General features: G+C 41.4%; 1 long non-coding RNA gene across 2 annotated transcripts in view; it reads right to left on the reverse strand.

Moving 5' to 3' along the window:
• Nucleotides 1-16,829, reverse strand: part of LOC147257685 (uncharacterized) — an 82,166-nt gene that overhangs the window by 42,951 nt on the left and 22,386 nt on the right. For both annotated transcript variants that reach the window (XR_015117486.1, XR_015117487.1), the window contains exon 2: nucleotides 12,843-12,986. This is a non-coding gene — a long non-coding RNA (uncharacterized LOC147257685). The remainder of the gene's footprint in view (nucleotides 1-12,842; nucleotides 12,987-16,829) is intronic.

Raw genomic sequence — 16,829 nt, forward strand, 5'->3', positions numbered from 1 at the left:
CACCAGAGCTGTGGTCCTGATTAGTGCTCATAAATAATGCAACAGGCAAGGCTGGTTGGAGAAAGGGATTGGCTGTAGCCAGGTGAGGCTGCATAACGATGATGGCAGATCTGTATGAGGTCACAGCGAGTACGACTGTGCCGGTAAAGATTCTGACCAAACTAAAACTATGACAGCTGTGAAAAAAAAGTCTGTTTATCCTGTTTTTACAGCAGTGACGGTATTAACCTCTTTGGTTTTAGATGACATATGCCAGAGCAGAGCCGATCATTAACCCTGGCGTGGCAGGGAGGTGGAGTGTAACGTAGTGAACACGGCTGCAGGCTACAGCTAGCAGGGCTTCACATTCAGCTATGTGTCGGTTTGAGAGGCAGTGAGAGACAGAGTTCAAAGGTCAAATCCATTACAGAGGATTGAGAGGGAGTTTCTGTTTGAGGGTGACATGTCATATGTTGCCATGGGAACGTGTGGTATGAACTCTGCCCTCTGTGAACTTCAGCTGAGACCAGAAGAAACAGAGAGAGACTCGAGGGTGACAACACAAGTCCATTAAAACACTGAATCAATTAGGATGAAAGGAGTTGAGTCATGCAGGTGGAAGAAGAGGCTCATTACTCAAAAACTGCACAAAAACACCCCTCACTTACCCATAACAGTGTACAAAAACACTCACATTTCCCCAGAGTTTCCCATACAGTAGCTCAGTGTTAGAGTTGTTCCAGTCAGCATAGCTCAAAATTTGACTCTCAGTTGAAAGTAAATATGGCCTCGGTGAGCAAGTTACATCCTCAGTTAATAGCATTTATTGTAAAACATACACTTAACACTAAGAAATATAGGTGAAGATGCCAATTTACAAAGAAAAATAACAATGAAAGATGTGAACAGATTGATCTCTAAAAGTTTTTTTTTTTTTTAAATCAAATTGATACATCTCCCCTATTTATTTTTTGATATTTCCTGAAATTTATCCACCAAGTATTAAGCCTGACCTGAAAATAATATATTTTGATTTAATATGCTTTTAAACTTTTGTGGTAGGTCCATTAGTTAGGGAGTTGAAGCAGAGATTGTCCACAACCAGAGTTTCAAGTTGAAAAAAAAATGACCAACCTTGGTTGTATTTAAAGGCTTGAAGAGTTATATTAGTATATTAGTAGTGAAAAGACTTGGTGCTTTATTGTCTTATACTCCTTACTAATATAATTCAATCAACAAGGAAAAGCACAACTTAGATGACCGTTAATGCACAGCTCAAGTCTCATTATTAGAGCTTCAGGCATGCTAACATGCTATGAGGGACAAGTTTACATGCTGATGTAAAGCAGGTAAATTCCTCTGCTAACATTTGCTAACTAGCACAATGCACAAGTTACATCTGAGGTGGTCGTGTAGGTACACTTGGTTATAAAGTACTTAGATTATTGCCCTCTTGATGACTGCACAATGTATGGGTTTTTGTACAGTGTATATGGATATGGATGCGTACAGTTATATTTATGTATCACTGAAACAGATTATGCGCGTATGTGGTGATGCACGATGTATCGACAGCTGTGTATGTATAATTTACACTGCTCAAATTGTCTATAAGTAAATGTATTATTGTTATATTGTTATTTTGTACTCCACACCACAATTGTGGTCTAGAGTCAATAAACCTGAACCTGAACCTGAACCTGAAAATAATACGTATTAATCCCACATCAAAAAAAGTACAAATCACCCTGAAGGGGTAGGAATTTGCATAGTAAAGGTAGTATTTTAAGTAAACTTGTAGCTTTGACAGTTCTGATAATCCAGGAACAATGAGCATGGAAAATTTTGAGAAAAAAAATGAAGTTGATGTTGGATGTCTGTCCAAATTTCATGGAAACCCACCTCATAGTTGTTGGCTTGTCTCCTAACCTGCAGTCACGCTTACAGAACTCAACTGATGCTATTTTGTATCAAATTAGTAAGCAACATGTGCACGTGCCTTGTTCTCATTCGCTTTTTGTTGGTTTATAAACCTGCAAGGCCAAGACTGATGAGATATAACACATTGGTTGTTACGTTCTCTGATCATTTATTCTAATATCACATTCGGTTGCACAGAGATATTTCTACCTTTAAAACTACTCCTCCCCAACACTTATCCTCACTTCACCTCTGAGTTAATAACCATAGAGGAACAACCTAAGACTCAGAGTCACACTGGTAGTTTATACTGCAAGAACAAACAAATTACTGAGGATCAAGAAAAACAAGATGTTCTCTCATGAACCCGTACTGAAATCAGGAAAAGCAGTGAGACAAAACAAACACTCCAGGACTTAGAAACTTGATCAATTTGTCCCCAGGAATCCACCGCGAACCTACTGCGCTTCTGCTTCTGTCTAAGATCTTTAGGTCCACACAGGGACCAAAAAAAAAAAAAAAATAGTAGAACAAAAGACAGCTTGTAAGAAATCACACTAACATTCAAAATTGTATTGGTAAACCAAACTAGGAATGCAAAAAAAAAAAAAAAAAAAAAAAAAAAGGAAGAACCAACACAAGAAAAACACAAGGTTAGTCGATTATATTTTTTGGCTGCAACTCTCAGACACGTAGACTTTCTTGCACATACGGACACACACACACCCCCACACACACACACGCACGCACACACACACACACAGATCATTCCCTCTCCGTACCCTCTCCATACACAATGATGGCTCAGAGTCAAGTCCAGACGAGGGCATGCATCTGAAATCTAGAGTGAATCCATATTACATGTGTAGTGCGCTGTCTGTCTGGGTCCGGGTCATCAATTATGAATAGAAATATACAGCCTCCACAACCCAGGCCCTGGTGTCTCAGCACTTGTAAAGGATTTCATAAAAGGGGGACAGACACATAGGTTTGTCATTCAGATGCATGCCCAGGACTTAAGACACACAGAGAAGGTTTCCTGTTCTCTTACACTTCCCGCCTGGGGAACTTTTTTCTGCTTTCATTTAGACCGGTCCCTGTTGTGCTGAACTTAAGTGAGGCATCACAGACCTCAACTGTAAAACACTAACAATATTGAGAGTTAAGTCAGACGCATAATGATGTGACGAGATGGACCTACAGAGCTTAGAGGCCCAAAACCATTCTATCAAAAACATCACACAGGCATAAAACCTGTGACAATCCTCATCTAGCAACTAATTCAAAATCAGGTTCTTCCGTCGCTGCGCAGAGGAACAACAACAACAACAGCACAACATCATGTATGCGTGATGTTCCTCCCGTGGAGAAGTCATTAATCACAACTAAACATCCCAAATCTTCTAAAAATTAAACAAAACAGCCCACCTTTGTGTGTGTTTATGTTTAAATCTAACACACTCGGCTTCAATACAGCAAGCATGGAATTACAGAGCACATGTAGCTGGCAAAACAAATTTGCAATTCTCCTTGTCTATTCCCAAACCCCCAGTGTACTGCACGTGCCCTCTAGAGACAGAACAAACAGCAGTTAAGATGTTTAAAAGGCTTTGCTTTCTTAGATACCTGTGCAGCTGAATACCAATAGACTGCTCTTACATTAAGGGGGGGTGGTGACAAGGTACTACATTCAGAGCTAGCGGGGAAATGCTAAGTTCTCTGGCTTCCTCAAGGGCAAAAATGTGTTTAATGTCTTTGCGTGGTGTTGTGTAAAGGTGTGTCTTGTGCATGTGTGGTTTATTCTATCTGCCTGTTCTGTCTATGAGCTGAGGTAAATGCTGTGGCCCCACAAGTGTGCTTTCGACTAGTGAGATACATCCCACTGATTTCTAAAAGGTCACTGTCATTATTGTTGCTTAGCAACCTTGTATGGGGAGCCATAGGTGTAACCCTGTACAGTAATTGTGGGTGTGTATGCTCGGATGCGGAAGAAAACGAGACACTAACGAGGGTATGACGGTCCTGACAGATGGAACATGTTGTTATGCATGTTAGAAAACATGCTAAAGAAAGGATTGTGTTTAATGATGTTACATTCTAGATTGATGCATTAAAAATATGGAGAAAAAAAAGTTTAAAACATGTGATTAAATGTGCTCTATTTGGGATTTCTAACAGTGGTGATGCACCAACAGTCTCACAGTACCTTGTGTAATAGTCACAGTTTATAGTCTTTTAATTTGTGTACACAAATTCCTATTTTTGTTATTATCACACTTGGAAAGAAAAGCTATCTGCTTTTTTTCTGTGTTTGAAAGTCAAGGTGGCCAATGAGTTGAAGTTTAGAAAATTCATTTCAGCTCTAACATTGAAAAAACATGGTTTTGATAATAATTTGTGTGACAGTGTTAGAAATGGGACCTGAACATCTTCCAACTGCCACAAAGTTACGTTTAGACACAAAAAAAGTCACTTGGCTCAAGTTAGGAAAACACTGAGGGACACAGTGAAATGTGGTGTTATAAAAGCCACTTGACTCCAAAGTCTGGTGCTTGTTATTGCAACCACAAAGTGAACAGCCCCCTAATGGGGATGTCCTCGAGTTTTAATGACATTAAATTCTGCCCGTCGTGTGACGTTGTTGAACAGGTGATATGATGGTGCAGGTATGAAATACACCTTAAATTACTTAGAAAGTTGTACTGAGTGGCACAAAAAAGTCAATATATTAAGGTTTGTGACTATTACACAAACTGCTGGGCTGCTTTCATCAAAAAGCTCGAAGAATATTGGAATGAAAGCAGAGAAATCCCACATGTGGACTCTGGAAACAGAGGTAAGAATTCATGAAAGTAAAAAAAATAACCCGTATTCCTGCAGCGATGACCTGCCAGTTTTCAGTTAAAAAAAAAAAAAAAAAAGCTTTTGAAAGTTCAAATTCTCATCGTATAAACATGTTAAATACTATTTCTGGATTGCCATTTAACTGCTCTTAGGAATCTGCCTGCCCTGCAATTAATTCCACCAACGTGGAAGACAAAACTTCAGTAGCAACACTAGTAGCTGTATTTTATTTTTTCCTTTTTTTGTCATAAGAACAATGTTAAGTAGTGAAATTTTACCAGCTTAGTTTATTGGCTTTAAGTAGCTAAAATCTTCTACTCAATGACTGACGGCATCACAGCTCACGGCGTATTTGCTGCCCTGTTTCAACAGGGATCATTTGGATTACTACACACACACACACACACACGCCGCCCCCCCCCCCCACACACACACACCTGTAACTACAGGTGTTGACAAATCAATGATTACTTGGGTATTTTCACATATACATAATTGATACACATTGATTCAAATTTCATTTGCTGGCTGTAAATTATTCTAAAATTTGCTCATTCGTGAGGCAACAGCCAATGATGATCCAGGAATATACCATGTAAGCACTGCAACACATGCAGAATTTCCACTGGATGTTTTTGCATCTTGTGTGATGATGTCCACAAGAGGCCAGATGTAACCGGGTGTGAGTTATAATACAACGTTAAAGCCATTGTGAGGTATGTAGTGAGCCCAGTATAGAGGCGGAGTGATCTCACAGTCATGTCCCATTTGTGGAGCTTGATGGATTTCCCCCATGCTCTGCTCTCTCAGCTCAGTGGGGAGAAGGCAGGGCTGATAAGGTGATTTATCTGCACCTTTCCACCTCCTGTAATGGATGGCACATCCACCTTTCCCTGAAACTTCATCATCTCACAGCTGTAACCCCCCCCCCACACACACACACACGCCCCCCACACCCTCTTCTCCCTCACAAAGAGGTGTGGTATGTGGAAGAGAAATGAAACAGACATACAACATGGGACAAAAAAAAAGAAAAATCCCAGACTAACCAGACACTGACTCTCCCCCCCTCCCCCCCCCCCCCCAGTTTCTCATTAAGATTAGGAGAGTGTGGGAACATGACACTTAACACTCTCAAACCAATAATTCAAGCTGGAATGTCAAGCAGAGCAGACATATTGGATAGATCACAACTTCAGCTCATTTCTACTGTACTGGAGCTTTGATTGATTCCTCAGCTCCTTCATCTGGTCGCGGTCCTTTGGGGTCTTGCTGTGTTTCCATTCTGTTGCCACAAGGGCTGGACAGAATGATGGGAACATCGTGATGAAACGCCCAACAAAACATGGGTGTGAAGCTCAAATAAAGACTAAGGCACAACTATAAAGTCTGTATTATTCTATTATTCTAAAGTTTCACGGCAGGTAGTAGCTATGCTGCTTGTCATACATTTTCCCAGAACAAAAAAGTAGTTTGCTAGGAAGATTCATTATAACCCAAATGACCTGATGATTAACTGAACTTGAGCATGTGAATCATCACTGAAAATTGTGAATTTGCTGGTGTGGTCAATGGTGCAGGAAAAGCTCGCCAAACGGCGATTCCTTCACTTCATATTTTCTGTACTTTCAGCTCTCTGCAGCTTTCCAAGTCCCCCATACCTCTCGAAACTACGAGGACCCCTGAGCTAGCAAGATAGCAGCAACCTACGTGCTAAAAATGGCACATTTTAACGAATATTCGGATTGCGCAATAAAATAGAGCTGCTAGGTTCTTCAGAGATACACAACAAATATGAATAAACAAACTTGCTGCCTTCCCCTCAAGTATTTTGCAATTGCATAGTCGCTGCATACAGAAATGAAAAGAAGCGTATTTTACCATTGTAGCAGGATAATAATGGTAAGATCTCCTAAACTAGGAATTCATTATTTCATAAATTGAATCCAGTGGCACAAGTTTGTGGCTCCACTCTATCTTAACAAACATCTCCTCAGCTTTCCTTAAACATGTTTGGATTTTTACACCACAGAGAGGATATCAATTAACCTCAGTGGTCAGCATTAGAAACAGAGCAACGTGCCACTGGTTTCTGCTTCAGTGCCTCGGGCCGCTGGCTGACTCACCTATGTTTTAACAGCAGCGAGGAAAGAGGGCGGAGGGATGAGGAGGAGGAAGAGGAGGAGGGGGAGACAATCAATAGCAGATCAAAGTGTTTTAGCTTACCTTGGGCTGCAGAGAGAGGGAGAGAGAGGGAGAGAGAGAGAGAGGAGAGAGAGACAGTGCGAGAGAGAGAGAGAGAAAGAGAGAGGGGGGCGATGTAATCAGTGAAGACACTGTTTACTTGCCATGCCTTCTCAAGGCAAAGGGGAGGACTGGTGCATTGGTTCAGCTAGCTGTGGTGTTTCTAGCAACCTGTCTGTCTGGAATAAGAAATGAAGTAGGGAAGAATGATGGTCACTAATGAAGATGTGACACTTCAGCCTTGACATTCTGAGAATATTAGCCTCCTACTCAAGATGTTTCCACAATGGCAACCTGAGTTTATAGAAATATGCAAATCAACCACAGAATTCATCCTTTAACACCATATTATATTAAAATTATGACACTGTGGAAATAATGTCAGTAGAAAGTCAATTAGGATTTTTAATGGTTTCACACAAAGTCCCTGGTTTAACAGTGCTATGGATGGAAGTTCATGTTATTTAGGAAGCTTTTACTTTTAGCTTGTTGAAATATTTCCCCTTAGGAAATAATGTTTTATGACGTGTGAATATACTTGGCTTTGGGAACAAAACATTGTAAATTGTGAACTACTATTATTGAATGATTTGATCTCAGATCTCTCCAAGATAGAAGTATCATCATTTGTTAATTTGAAGGCCACTTTTTGTGATAAACCTGGATATTTAATTACCAGAATCCTCAAGTATTGAATGCAGCTTTGGAGATTTCAGCTGTTTGCTCAGTTCAAAGGTGTAACTGCAGGGGAGGAATGGCATGCTGGTACCTGGAATCGACCCCTGAGAGGACAGTAAAGCGGAGTTTTTGAAGATTAAATCTTAAACAAGTGACAATTAGCTACCATTCCAGTTTTAGAGAGTTTTTTTTTTTAATCATTAGCCTATTACATAATTGTTTGTTGTTCCTCTTCATAAAAGGAAAAGAAGAGAAGAGAGGAGAGAGAGGAAGGATACACAAGTCAGCTGTTGGTTGGCCTTGCCGCTGGAACCAACATCGGCAGAGTAAATGCTCTGGCTGAGTGACATTGACCCATGACACCAACCTCCTCCACTGCCACATCCTCCAAGCTGTAAAAAGCATGTCTGAAACGGGGGGGGGGGGGGGGGGGGGGGGGGGGGGTTGGACGCAGAGAAGCAGTGAAATGGGAGAGAGGAAGAGGAAGAGGAGGAGGGGTGTTATGCTGAGTGTCCATGGAGGAATGACCAAAGTGCTAAGATTTGTGAATGAATCAGGGATCGACTCCTCTTCTGGTGAGTTTCGTCAGAAGGGGAGTGAAGCCAGTTTAACTCAGTCCTCTATTTTCTCTCCTACTTTTTGTCGGCTTTGACTTCTGTCCTCCTCGGTCACCGAGGTTGCACCTGATCTTTTCTCTTTGCTCCGGTCTCTGAGCTGAAGTGACCACACACCACACGTGTCACAGGCCTACTAGAGAGTAGAAACCAGCAGTGATTGAGCAAACAAGTGCTCAATCAATGGAGCAGTGAAGCATGTAACACATGCCAGTCAAAACCTATTATGTTCAAACAGCCCTCTTCAACTTCCACTCCACTGGTCCGACCCTTGGGCTGGTCGCCAAAGAGGACTGGCCAGAGGACAGACGCAGCATCCTCAAATCACACATTTGGGGCGGGGGGGGGGGGGGGACCCAATAATGTAGATGTTTATCTTTTTAAAATCCAGATATTACCTCGGATAGTTTGGTTACTGGAGGAAAAAAAAATAAGCACACTTCTATAATATGAAAATCATGGTGCAATATCAACACAAATACTGTTTAATCCCTACTTCGGTTGCTGGGATGGATTCTATAAGATCAGATGCTTCCCGTTTCTGTCTTCACTCACTGATATGAGAAAGGCTGTAACAGCTGAGCTCACTGTGCAAGTCAACTACAGCGACCAAGAAACCCTCCTGAACGAGAAATGTTTGTTTTTTTCTAAAATCCCCCAAAAATGTCTATTATAAATTATGATAATAATGTAACAAAATGACAAGGAGAAGTTATAAAAAGTTAAATCTGCATCTTTGCATGATGTTGATAGTGAACTTGAGAAAACTGTAATCATTTTCCCCAAAATATATTTTCATTGTAACTAAAGTGTAGATCATGAATGTATAAAGTTAAGGTTAGGAGGGAAAGCAAATGGTTAACAATTGAAATAGTCAGTGACTTAAGTCGGACTTAAAGATCCCAATCTAAACATGCTATACTGATTTGTCATGCTTGTCAGTCCAGTATTTTAACTGCTCATTTTTGCTTGCAGGGGTACATTTTAAAAAACTTAATTACGCGTGGGAAAAAGGACTCAGTCTTCGGTTTATACACATCACTCAACCTGACAATCTCTGGGTTTATAAATGAGATTTAATCAAGATGCTTTTAGTGGATAATTTTTCTCTGAAAGTCAGACAAAATAAAGAGCTGTATTTACGAATGCTTCATGAGTCTTTCCAGCGAAAGTGACAAGACATGATCAGTTTGCGTGTGCATTCATGAGCTGTGAGCAGTTCAACAAGAGTGACATGCTTTTATAGGAATTTACACTTATTTAAATATAAAGAAGTAAGAAATCAAAGAACAATGAAAAAAATATAAACTAAAGAGCACACAGGTGACCCATTATCAAGATGCCAACATTAGATAAGCTCAGATATATCACCGAGAGTGCCAGCAGGCTGTTTCCTCACTTAAATGCCAGAGCTAATGCTAACCTAATGCTAACAGCACTAGGGAAGGTGTAATGATGGACAGCGTCTACTTGCTCCTGTCACTTGCTTTTTGGCCGTCGGTGCAGAATAGCGAGGATCCTGGAATCACCTTATGATTTCCACACATGCATGTACATTTGTGAGAGAATACACACACCCCACCCACACACACACGCACACACACACACACACACACACACACACACACACATAGAAGAGGCAGGCTGCGAGAAAGCCGGGTTTTTGTGTAGCACCACATGCGAATGAGGCTAAAAGAAGAGAAATGAACCCTTTGAGTCAAAGAGGAGCTCGGGGCGTGCTGCAGGCAGAAAGCTCAGTCAGAGAGGGAGCTTGGCAGGCAAATGCGCCTTCTGTTGACAGCTTCCACTGAACATCTAATGGCAAGAGATGGGGGCCCACAACCGCTTTCTTCCATGCCATTGGTTTCCCATTTCATCGCATTTAGTAGGGTGCCTCTCAGCGCGTTTGTAAATATGTCAAGTCATCATTCATATTTTATTATTATTATTATTAGCATTGTCTCTCTTTTTTTTTAGCAATGTTTTTCTTATTTTTCTTTCTAAGGAAAGTTCTTTGTTTCAGCTCTTTTTCTGTTCAGAGTTAGAGAACAGGGCTCGGCGCTGATGCCTTGGAGACTGGGTAGTTTTTTTTTTTTTTTCTTGGAGAGGGGGTTTATGTATTCTTTATGATGTGATATACAGCCCGGGAGAGAGAACATTGGGTAAGAATGAACCAATGCCAGTCTACGTTCTCAGCATGATATGAGGATGAAAATGATATGAGAACGTGTGAACGTTTGCTCTCCTTCTGTCAATACCTGAGGTTGCTTTTGTAAGACATCAGGCTATCAAGATTTTCAAGGTAGAAAGGGATAGTGGCATATTTCTGATTTGTTTAGTAAAAATAAAACTAACGCAAATGTCTTAAAAAAATTGCTTTTGCAGTCATTCAGAGCAGTTTCGTGTCACCTAATTTTTTTAGTAAAAATTGCAAATAAAACAATTGAGAAACTTTCAAGCTGCGCCAAGACTTTCTTTTCAGGCGCACATTCGATCGCTAAAATGAAAGCTTACGTTTGGAACGTTCACTCATCCCTGCAGTTCCAATCAGACGTCAACACAGTGGAGCATTTAGCAGCAGCAGACCCCAGTTTTTGGTGGAGCCCAAAAAAATAAATGTAGTAAACTAGTAAACTAGACAGAGGGAACTTATTAAAGTGCTTTCACACACCTGTGCACACCTGTGTGTGTGTGTGTGTGGGGGGGGGGGGCTGAAGATATTTGGATTTTAGATGGGATTGGACCTTTTCTGATAAAATTTGAGATTGATCTGATCAACCCAATAGGGGGAGGTCATCCAAGTGTTAAAAAAGCCTCTCCAAGCTGACATTAGTTGAGAGGTGTGGTTCACCCTGGACGGGTCGCCTGTCCGTCACAGGGCCATAAGGAGCAATTTGGGTTTCAGTATCTTGCTCAAGGATACTTCTACATGGTCACCCGGAGAAGTGACAATTGAACCAGCGACCCATCGGTTGTTAGACGTCCACTGTACCTCTGAGCCATGCCGCTCCCATATTTTCATGTCTCTCATGTCTTTCATTTCTTGTCTCTCATCTGGGGCCTTATCTCAAGAGCTGATATGGGGCCCTACCCCCTCTCCCCCAGAGAGGGGAAAACATTAAAGAGAAATCAAAATTCAAGTTGGTTTGCATTAATATTGTGTAAAATTTCGTTTTCAAAGCATGTGCTCCATGATGGACAACTTGAACTAGCAATAATCCCATAAATGTCCTTTTTTTTTTAAATTAGGTGAATCCTCGACCTTTAAAATCGACACAAAAAGGGCAATGGCTGATTCATGAAAACACACACGGTGTTTATTAAATTATTCTGATTGTTAAAGTTTAAAAATACACTGAATATCATGCTCTCTCATAACTATTCAGAGTGACAATGAGGGGGGGGGGCTGGAGCCTATCCCAGCATCTACGGGCGAGAGGCGGGGTTCACCCTGGACAGGTCGCCAGTCCATCGCAGGGCCAACATACAGAGACGAACAACCATTCACACTCACATTCATACCTACTGTCAATTTAGAGAATCCAATCAGCCTAGTCCCCAAATTGCATGTCTTTGGATGGTGGGAGGAAGCTGGAGTACCCGGAGAGAACCCACACAGGAACAGGGAGAACATGCAAACTCCACACAGAAAGATCCCGCGCCCGAGCCGGGACTCGAACCCGGAACTTCTTGCTGTGAGGCCACAGTGCTAACCACTGCAGCACCGTGCAGCCCACACCAAGTATCCAATAAGGTAAACCCACAAATATAATCCTATTTTAGCTTCATTACCTCCCAAGAGGAGTTTCTTCGTTCTTGGATTTGTCATCAGTTTTGGTGAGTGACCATATAGTAAAGAATGACATCATTACCAGGAAGTAGCTTTGCCTAAGCACTCGTCCTCTGTCTGACAACCTTTCGAAGAAAGGCCACATCTCTGGGTATATTTCAATTAATATTTTGCCTTCTGTGCTGTATACATACATCAACTTGATGTTTCCACTACTTTGAATGCACTGAAAGAAATGAAGCAAGAAGGTACTTTTCTTAATGCTTGAAAATGATAAACATGTTGCTCCTTGGCTATCTAATTTGCTGTGATGGCATTAATCAGTGTTGCATGGCGGGCAATGGCAAAGCGGAAAGGACAAAACGAGCTGGGACATTAGTCAATGAGAAGAATGATACATTACCTGTTCGCTCATAAAGTCATTGAATGGTGGAATTAGAGAAGGGACTCATTGTTCTTTTTAGTAGGATTCTCAGAATCAAACTACACTGGAAAATAAGATGCATAAACACAAATAGTCTTGTGTACTTGTGGTAAACTCTACTTTCTAAAAAAAAAAAAGAGAAAGAAAATCACATATCTATCAATTATTTCTTATTAAGTATTAGATATCAACATTGATTGGTGGGTTTGGATTTGTTTCAACATCTCATCAAATCCAAACCCATCACAGCAAAAGGTGTATTACAGTCGAAAATCTTACCACCACTTTGGGATTTTAAAATGTCTGTGGATTAGAAAGTATTGATACAAGTGTAAAAATGCTGACTCACCCGGGAGTTCTGCTACACACAGAGGCCTTCCTCAAAATTGAATCACCAGGTGAATGGAGCTTTATTTCTTCTCTCGCTGATGTACTCATCGCGGTGGATCTCTCAGGTGCTAGGGTCCAGGACCATGATCAGCTCCATCTCTCACTGAAAAGACATTACTCATTAGGACCTAATTCGGTCTGATACACCTGCCTTTATGAGATATTCCGGTTAACAACACCTCATTGGTCCCACATTAGTCTTGTTTCCATTTGATTGTCAAGCAAATTTTGGAAATGTTAGCATGTATTTTTGTCAGAAGGTGTCACTATAGGCGACGGTCTGTAACAGAGTATAAGAAAAAAAGAGTTTGCAAACTCAAAAGCAAACCACGTCATCTTCGATATCTACGTTCATTCTACGAGTGAAAAACCACGAAAAGTTTTCAGGAACATATGTCAAGATGCTAGCAGCGCAAGCAGCTGAATAGTGACATTATTTAAAGCGTTAGGTAATAAAAAAAGGATTCTTTGTGTTATTTAGCCATTTCCATCAACCGTATCTTATGCAATACTTCAGACAACTTCATTATAATACATTGTCATTTATTTAGTTCATGCTGTCATTTCATGTTCAATAAAAGCTCTGTTTAGGGTATGGTTGTATTGTGATTGACAAGTCTCTATCACAGTGGGCAGTTTACGGGTCAGTCAGACCCTCTCCGGCTCTACCGCGTCAACCAAATATGGTCACCCCTCCTAAATTCAAAAAGCCTTGATGGTGATGGCCGACATGACAAACTCGTGGCTTCAAGACAAACCACAAGCCAATGATGTTTTAAACATAGTTGGAAGCATTTGTGAGAAACTACAAAACTCAATAAAATTTATCACTTACTTCAAATATTTCCTGACATTTTGATGCTACATATGACACCTTTAATTTTTCCTATATTTCTGAAGGATGGAGAAGGGAGTTACTGTCAGCCAGGCAGAAAGTGGCATTTAAAGATGAGAGGAAGAGCGACAGACATAAAGGAGGAAGTCATGGGGTACCACAGAGAGATAAAGTAGAGACCGGAGGATGGACGGAACTGTTGGAGGAGGAGTCAGGGGGTTCCTGGGAGGAGGGGAGGGGGCCTGAGCCAGACCTCTAACAAGTGATTATACTGAACCTGCCCCCCCACCCCTTTCTCTCTCTCCCCCCAGGGCATGGGGACAAGAGAGCAGCAGGCTGGCAGTGTGAGTGCATGAACATGTGTGTGTTTATGTGTGTGTGAGTATATGCGTACACACACACACACACACACACACACACACACACACACACACACACACATATATGTATGTATATATATATATATATATATACATACATGCACACACAAACAAATGTGTGTGTGTGTGTGTGCGTGCGTGCGTGCGTGTGTGTGTGTGTGTGTGTGTGTGTGTGTGTGTGTGCACCCTGCCTGTTTCAGCATATTGTGCCCTCAAACACAAAAAGATGATTAGTAGGATTTTCTGTGGGCTGAACAGCATGCCTTTAAGACTGTGACAGCTGGTAAAGGATGTTCAAGATGAAATGGTCCTGGGGTCTCCTTGCAGCCATTACACTTGGGGGAAAAAAAAAAAAGCTTTCTGGCCAACGTACAGTAGCATGCAACCCTGTTACATATTCCAATGAAGCGAGCTCACCCAGGTGGCTGTGATGGACAGGTTGGAGTAAATGTAAACATCCCCTCCATCATAAATGCGCACATTTTGGTACACACAGATATACTAAGGTATCCCTTTGGCCCGCAGGTTAAACAAACATATTGACTTTAATCAAACTAAACACTTAAACTCTGTCTTATATTAAAACAAGGGGCAAATCTCTGCATTCTCTCAAAGCTCATATAAATCCAACCAACAATATCTATTTATTCCTTTATGCAATATGCCTTTAATAAACATAGTGTCAGAGGGAAACCAAATCATCCGCGGCTGAGAGCATGTAAGAAAATCAATTAAAACGAAGTCACAGAGCTGGCTGCCCAATTGTCTGTGGCAGTTATTTGATATAATATGGTTAATACTACTGGCTGGGTAAATTAACACAATTTTGCCACAGTAGAGTCTCTGTCTCTGTCTGTGTTTGTGTGTGTGTGTGTGTGTGTGATGTTGTGGGGGAGGTTTGAACGAGGCCACCGGGCTCCCGGGGGACCTCTGGGAGTCAGATTAATACAACACTTGAAGTAAACAATAGCAGTGGCTGACCAGAGAGGACCTCAGATGCACACTGAAACTACCAGGATGTAATTAAAGCTGGGACAAATTTGCGACTGTTCTTCTACACATTTGCTTGCTCTGAATGATCAAACTGTTGAAATCTCAATTTGGAAGAGTGTCATTTTCAATTCCTTAGAGGTCTGATTTTTCCAGAATAATGTACATAATCATAGGAGCTGTAAAGTGTAAAAAAAAAAAAAAAAAACTGAGTTGGTGACTCTTGCCAGTATATTCATGATGTGCTGAACAAAAAAACTCAATAGCCTTCGATGTGGTATTTAATAAAATAAAGGTTTTCACTGATTCACTGATTTTCTTCAGTGCAACAAGACTAAGAGTCCAATGCAAGCTGATGGTGGCCATTCTAGGCAATGATCAGGATTCCACCGTGAACAAGATGGAGCGTTACAAAAGTCACTTCATGGCGTGTGACACATTTGTAGCTCTGGATGACAAGAAGTTCACCTTGGAGGTGGAAAAATTCACTGGATTTCAAAAGAGAAATGGACAAAAACAAAGTGAGTCAGTGCAGCACAGGCAAAGGAACCTCTTGCTTTCGTCTTAATCATGTACCATCCCATGCTTTTCTGATCTCATGGATCTTGAGCGATCTTTTATCTGTAAAAAAGAATCTGAAACACTGGTGGTGGCGGTTGCCAACGCTAAGAGGGATACTGGCCTTCCCAGTGGACTCCGAGGATCACTGGACCAAGTTCACGTCTGATCTCAGCACAGGAGAACATACAAGTGTGTGTATTATGAGCCTATATTCATGCAAGTTTGTCCACCATGAGTCCTTCTTCTCACACACACCTCACACGCAAAGAGCACTTTTTTGCAAAATGAAATGCAACTGTCTGTCAACCAGCTCTAATGTTAAACCATCCATGCCAATATGAGACATTTGGAGTGTGCAACTCAGTCTGTCTGTTTGACATTTACAGTATACTAGTAGTTGACAGAAAATACTGCTGAAGCTGCATTTTCAAGTTGTTGGGGTTTTTTTGTATTTCTATCTGGAGAATACCAAACAGCTGTATGTCACAAGTGAGTAGTCAGGGGTAGAGATAGGTAGAATGTGTAAGGTTTGCTGCCAGCGGTGAAAAGCAGAATTTGTAGCTACATGTGACATAACCTGAAGACCACTGCCACGTCTGCAAATTACAGAAAATGAATCTAAATAGCAAAATCATATAGATTTTCTGAAATCATTCAATGCTGATGTGCAAACTGTTATCATTTCTGCTCAGATTATTCTGCTTTCTTGGGTTGTCTCTATTTTCACTCTTAATTCTATATTTACACAGAATAACCCTCCATCTTACGGTCGCGCTCTGTCTCTCAGTCCTGAACCACAGAGCTGGTCTTTGTTGGTGGTGCGCTACACTGTGATGCATGGACCTCAGTGGGTCGTTTGTATGGTGTTGCAGAGCGATTGATTCTGGCTGTGGTGGCAGTGGTGCTAAGGGGAGGAGGGGGTGGAGGTGGGCCAGTCAGAGGGGCGGAGGTGGCCACGCTCCCCAAGGCCTGCTGGGAGAAGGAGTTGGAGTCAGGCATTGAGCTGGAGGGTGGTACTGAGGGTCACAACACATTGTTCTCTCCTCTCAAACCGTCTGGAACCTGTCACACACTTGTAATGGATGGTGAAAGAAAGACTGTGAAGAAAAGAAGGGGGAGGAAGTGAAAAAAGGAACAGTTTGAGGTGCTTTTGCAGTTTTTCTTCTGTGACTGTGACAAA

This window comes from Aulostomus chinensis, chromosome 8 (genome assembly GCF_037954235.1).
Source record: "Aulostomus chinensis isolate RoL2024-O1b breed Wild chromosome 8, RoL_Achi_v1.0, whole genome shotgun sequence".
Taxonomy (NCBI): Eukaryota; Metazoa; Chordata; class Actinopteri; order Syngnathiformes; family Aulostomidae; genus Aulostomus; species Aulostomus chinensis.